The sequence below is a fragment of the Cyanistes caeruleus genome, chromosome 3 (assembly GCF_971803275.1).
Source record: "Cyanistes caeruleus chromosome 3, bCyaCae1.hap1.1, whole genome shotgun sequence".
Classification (NCBI taxonomy): Eukaryota; Metazoa; Chordata; class Aves; order Passeriformes; family Paridae; genus Cyanistes; species Cyanistes caeruleus.
Window position 1 is genome coordinate 4,565,498 of NC_141703.1, and position 7,053 is coordinate 4,572,550.

Here is a 7,053-nt window from a genome sequence, read left to right on the forward strand (position 1 = left end):
GAGTGAAATATCACTACTTGTAAATTGCAGGAAAAAACACCATTTACTTATAAATGTCCCAAATGCAACAGTTTAAATACTATCATCATAATGATCATTAACAGATTTCAGTACTCCTTGAACAAATAGGTTTATATTCTAGAAAACAAGGTTTTAATTCTTAGTCACACTGTCCTATACAAACTGAAGAAATAGTCCCTGTCTTTGAGGGGGGGATGTTTTTTTCAGTTTTTTCCTCTTCCTCTTTTTGGATAGCTTCTACTTATTTGGGTTATTTAATTAACTTTGTGAATCTTGTGTGGAGTTTGCTTTGGGGAAGTTTCCAATCCATTGCACAGTTAAAGCTCTTCTTTATTTTTCAGTACTTTACTTCAGTTTTTGCTTCTGATTACCTTGAAATTTGGAGACAGAAAAATATTTCACCTTACCAGCTGTTGGTGGGTTAAGCTCTTTGTTGCTTCTCAGCAAATCCTTGCTCCTTTATTCAGTGAATCTAGTAGTCTAGTCCCTCTACAATAGGAAATTTCTAAAGAGATTAAATTAAATCTTTCTAAAGAGATTAAAAAACGCAACATGTAATTGAAAACAAACTCAAGAGCACGGACAACAGCAAAGAAATGTAATTTCCTGGACTGACTTCAGACTGCCTTGCTTTAGACAATCTTTTTAAGATAGTCCTGGGCTGGGAGTGGAGATTTTCACAGTCAAGAGGTCAAGATTCAGTGTCCAGACAGGCCAAACAGCTTTGGCAAACACACAAGCACAGACAACTTGTGAATGGAGCCAAGAGTTGCAGCATTTTCAGGTGAACATCATTGCTCTGGTTGATGAATCCAGCTCTGGCCAAAAGTAACCAGCCTGGAAATTCATATGAGGTTGGGACTAGCTACAGGACTCTCCACAAATATTTACAAGAAATTAGGAAATATTTATTTTAAAACAGAAAAGAAACATAACTGTCTATGTTTAAAAGTTGAAGCCAAGTTTCTACCTCATTAGATTTGTATATTTACTAAAACCTCTGCAAAAGCATCATTTGAAACCACAGCCTCTTCCATGCCTCTGAAGCAGAACATCTGAATTTCACTTTGTTTTACCCACTACCACAATCACTTCTGATCACCACAAATTTTGCAGTAAAGGAGGCCAAGAAGATCCCCAGACTATCCTGTTCCTAGGGAATAAACCACTGCTCAATACTCAAATGCAGGAAACACTTCTGTCCACCAGAGAAGCCACTGGAGTCCTCACACACCAACCTTGGGGGTGACAGCTGGGTCTGGTTCCTTTGCTTCCTGCAGATTCCCTCTGGTGATCAGGGGTCAGGGTCTCCAGGATGATGAGCTCCATGTGCCTGGCTCCAAGGTGGTCTGGACACTTCCAAGAGCGGGGAACTGTGCAAGGATCACACAGGGGAAGAGGGAATGGGGGGTGGGCAGAAAGGAGGGCAGATAGATGGGAGGAAGGGTCACTGTAGTAAAAACAGGAGATACTCCCTGCCCTGCACAGCCTGAACCATCCCCTCTGCCCAGAAAGCTTGAAGTATAACAAATCACTGAATCACAGAATCAATTCAGTTGGAAAAGACCTCCAAGATCAATTTCAACTTTTGACCACACACCACAATATCAACTGAACCATGGCACTGAGTGCCACATGCAATTCTGTCTTGAACATCAGCATCACCTCCCTGGGCACCCCCTTCCAATGCTTAACAACCCTTTCAGTGAAGAAATTCTTTGTGGTGTCCAACCTGATTCCCCTGTCTCCCTGTGCCCTGAACCACCCCTCTGCCCAAAAAGCTTGATGCCTAATAAATGTCCAGGAAAGCTGGAAAAAGGGGAAGCCCCCAGACAGCGAGTAGGTAACAGGAGCTCCAATTCTTTGCACACAGCTGAAGAGGACACAACCCACTAGGTGAGGACCTGAGACTGCAGAAAACCCATTATCTGGATAGTCCAATGCACACTGGATTTCCCTGGTGTTAGTGATGGCAGCAGCTCCCACTGCTTCAAGGAATTTGGATCTCTCACATTTTACGTATTTTTGTACTGGAAAAAGATGTCCTTAATTACAATATCCAGTTTATATAAGGCAATCAGGCCTCACCAAACACATGCAGACAAATTGCACTCTTGACTGACAGGAAGCCACACAGTGATGGCTACTCACATGAACAAGGACAGGTTTCATCCCACTCTTACTCTCGTCAGGATCTCCCCTCTCATTGTAAGGATGAAACCTGCATGTCAAACACTGTGACCCAAACTTCAGCCAAGTCAAACAGCAGACAAATACACCTGAGACATTTGCAGGAAGAGGTGGAATGTTCATACATAGCAAATCATGCAATTCCCTACAGCTCATCCCTTACCAGAGAAGAACAAGGCTCTGGAATTGAAGAGAATGGCTCTGGTTTAAGTGTCTCTCTCTCTGCTCTGAACATGAATGCATGGAGAGCATTCTACCCACTGATGTTGTATTTCTCACATCCTTTCATGCACCCTCCCCCAGTTATATTTTCTCTCTTACTTTTCCATTCCTCTATTTATTTTAAAGCCTTTCAAATCACTTCCCACTCCTTCCCACCACATAGGACATGCTGCTTTTTGTCTCCACTAGTTTGTGCTGAAGCAGCTTTGCACTGGAACTGCAAAGCTCTTCCAGGCAGTAACTCAGTCATCTATCACCCCCACAGTGGGATGGGGAGGAGAATCACAAAAAGATTCTGGGTTGAGATCAGAACATTTGAATAATTGGAACAAGTGAAATATTGTCATAATAATTACTAATTGAAAATTTTAAGAATAAAGCCCAACTGTTGCACAGTGCAGTTGCTCACCACGTGTTGATTGATGCCTGTCCCAGATCAGCAATGGGACCCCCTTGGCTAACTCCACCCATTTAAACCCTGAGCATGGCATTCCATGGTATGGAATATCCCTTTGGCCATTCCAGCTCTGCTCCTTCCTGGATTTTTGTGCTTATCCTCACTGGCAGAGCACGGGAAACTGAAGTGTCATTGACAGAGGGTAAGCAGTAGTTAGCAACAACGAAACTTCTGTGTTGTATCAACACTATTCTCCAAAGCACAGCTGTGCACCAGCTACCAGGAGGAAATGAACTCTGCCCCAGCCACAGCCAGGGCACTGGGGAGGGGATGGTTCTGGGGCTGTGACAGCCCCCCAGCACCTCTGGCTGAGGGGGTGGCACTGGGCTCTGGGCAGAGATGCACGGTGGGGGAATAAGAGACACTGGGTAGGAACTGAAACATGGGGGGATACATCCAACCAGTTATGAAGAAGGAAAAAAAAAGTCATTAGTCAATAATTTGAATGAATTTCATTGTGTGGAATCTCCATACCCAAGGGTTTTCAAGACTCACTGGGATAAAGCCCGAGGCAACACAGTCTGAACCAATTTGATTTATAAGGTTTGACTAGACAACATCCAGTATAATATCTGAATAATTTCATGATTAAAGATTTTTCCTAGTGCTTTATGTCACAGAATGATCATGCCAACTAGTACATTTACACTGTATTTTGATTTATTTTTAAATTATAATGTGAAATGGCTTTGACAAATGTGTGGTCATTTGTCTTTTGCATCGTGCTCCACTTTTCTGTTCATTAAAATTATTTCAAAACACACTCTGCACTCTCAGATTTGAATGAAATTCTGCTTAGTCTATTTTAAACATCTCATGTTGTGTTAATCTGTAGACCTGTATTGCCAGTGAAACATAGTGTTATAAATCATTACATAAACATGAAAACTGTTTTCAATGCATTGCATTAAAACATTTCCCACTAAGGGGGTCAAGTTTTATTTTGCTGTTTTGAGAGAAAATAAGAGAACCAAACTCTTGACATGTGGAGAAAGGAGAACCCTGGTTTCACCATTCACAGCAAGTGATGCTGCTCAGAGTTCCTCCTTTGTTTGCAACATAGTCCTGTGATTAAACAAAACCAAACTGATCACGTAACAAAGGCATTGCTGAAAATTCATGAGCTAATCACTAGTATTGATGTACGGCTCCTAAATAGATCAATTATTGTTTAACATGTCACAGTAACTGCAGCAGCTATTCAAAACAAATAACAGAAGACAGAAATTTAAGACAATACATCAACTGAAACCAGGCATTTCTAGTGGATAGCAGAGCCAGACATTCAGTAATAACTCATGCAAGGATCTGCTAAGTAAAGTTACAATTCTGGTTATTGGGGTAGTGGGAAAATGAGCTTCACAGCCATTCTTAGAACCCACGGAATGCACAGCTGGAGACACTAAACTAGCTCACGAGTTTTTGTGTGCCAGGATGTCCCCTTGAATTGTTAGGACAAGATGTACTCTGTAAGTTAAATGCTTGAAAACATTTTTCAGAAACTCTGTGTATCTCACATGAAAAGGCATGGAAGACTTGAATCTGTTTAATAATGAACCAGAGCTCAGAGGAACCTGAGGATGACATCCTGAATGCTGCTCGGAGAGGGTCAGTCTGAATCAGACACCAGCAAAGAGTCGCTCTCAGCAGTATAGGCTGGTATAGGATTTAAGAGCAATAAAACAACTAATCATGGACAAATAATTATTTGACTGCTTTTTGGATTTCTTTTGCATTCTGGAGGATGAGCAGAGCCAGACCATGTTAGTGTTCAGGTGGGGAAATCTGAGAACATGAAGAAAGGTACAGCTACTCCTGCAGAACATCGATGGTGGGACACTCTTTTCAGATGGTCACAACATCTTACAGGGATTTTCAGTAAGCTGCTTCACCCTGCTGTCATTCTCTTAATGCTTTGTCTTAATTGCAGCACTGAATATTTGCATTTGAAAAATCATGAAGCAACTGTCTTGCCAGTCATCCCTGTGATTAATTTCGGGAAAATGTGTGATATTCATAAAAAGTGAGGGGTTTGAGTGCTGCTGTGGCTTCATAGCCTCAACTGGAGGAAATGATGAACAACTCCCTAAAAGATAAATTATATTTAATGTGTCTCAGTAATTGCAGCAGCTGTAGGAAAAAAAAAAAAGAATAGAAGAAACTTGAGATAATGTATCAATTGCAGCCAGGCATAACTTACTGCTGAACTAACACAACACAGAAAGGATGCTTGGTGAATAAACTAAGATGATGCCAAACAGCAAGGAACAAAGCAAGGCCAGCTCATCAAATCAGGAATGGGTAATTTTGGCAAGGGAAGATCACAACCACTGACTCACTGCCCACCAGCCCAAAAAACTCACTATCTCAAAAGAAGAGAAAGACTGAGCATGAGGACTAATTAGCAAAAGAAGTGAGAGAATAATTTAATCAATAGAAGATAAAATATTAGTTTATAAGAGAACTCTGTGACTTGTAGCCATTGAACATGAAAGCCTTTGTTTGTGTATAAATAGTGAAATGTTTTGATAGTCGCTGGGCTGGCTTTGTGGATTTGCCACCCAGCACCTGTTTCTGTGCAGAACTGTAAATAAACCAAAATACTCAACTCTGTGTGAGGATCAGCCTCTTGCAGGGTGAAAAAAGCCATTTTGGGACAAGAGTATGACTTAGAATCTCCTTCAGATTGATCTCCTGTACGATGAAGTGTAAGGACAGGGATGGTGAAAGAGGCCAGGAGAGCTCAGAGCTGTGGTGTCCTGCTGCAGCCCGTGCCCAGCCCCACTGTGTGTCACATTCTGTACCCACAGCCAGAGCCTGGAACAAATCCTCTGAGTCCCTGCCAGGTGCAGAATGAGGAAAAAGAGCTGGGTCCAGAGAAGTCAGCCCCAGGGACCTGAGAAAGGCAGTTTGAAACCCACCAGAACAGCCAGGAATCAAGAACAGCTGATCAGTCGACGCAAGGGGCAAAACCAGAGGGAGTGAGAAGCAAGGGAGGATCCTGTATCCAGCTTGGAAAGCCCCTGACTGAACAAAGTATACTGGTATTGTTTCACAACTTAGAGCCTATTAGCAACAAAGAAAAAAGCCCCAAAACACAAAATATTGATGGCAGGAGAGCAAGGACAGCAGAAGAGCATGCATCCTGACCTAGTGATGTTGAGAAAACACCTCAAGGTCATGAGAAACAATTTGGAATTGTCCTGAACCAGTGCATAAATCACACTGTGTGTCACTTTTCTGCCTTGTCACCCACATCCAACAACCTCTGGCAGCCAAGGCACAGCCCCACATGAGTGGTGGCAGGGTTTGCCACCCTGGCTGGGATGGAAAGTCTCACTGGGAGGTGGAAGAAATACTTCTGTGGAGGGAGCCCTCACCCACTTGCCTACTGCATGGAGGGATGAGGAGGTTGAAAGGATCCCCTGGATGGCACAGGACCAGGATCCTCATCAGGCAACAGCAGTGGGAGTGGGGCACAGCAGCTTGAACCAGCAGGTTCTGCCCCAGGTGTGAGTGAAATGATTCAGCTGTTGCTCAGTTATTTCCAAGTACCTCTGCCATTTGTCCTTGACATCCTATTATACAGTAGAGCCAAGGAAGGAGGAGCTTAGCTGTGCTGTGAGGAGTTTCATTTCTGCTATTCACTAAACATACAGGGAAATGAAAGGAAAACAACCCAGCACATTGCAGCACTACTATTTTTATTTTTATTTTTATTTTTATTTTTATTTTTATTTTTATTTTTATTTTTATTTTATTATCATTATTATCACTATTATTATCACTATTAATATTAACAGTATGAATTTCACATTTTCCTGACAGAGCCCTTCTAAGGACTTTCATGGAGACAGTTTAGTCAAGAATTGTGTTTTGAGTTGTAGCAGAATTGCCTTTGATAAATGCATTTGCTGCATAAGTGCTAAATATCCTAAGGCTACACAGCGATTAATTAATAATTCACAAGTCACTAAAAGTTCAGCAATAAGTAAGCTTAGTTCCACCTTGGTGTCCTCTGCTGAATAGCGGTACAGAGAAGACTGAGATTTTTACAAGGGCAGGTAGTAATAGAACAAGGCTTTAAACTGAAAGAAAATAGGTTTAGATTGGATATTAGGAAGAAATTCTTCCCTGTGAGGGTGGGCAGGCCCTGGCACAGG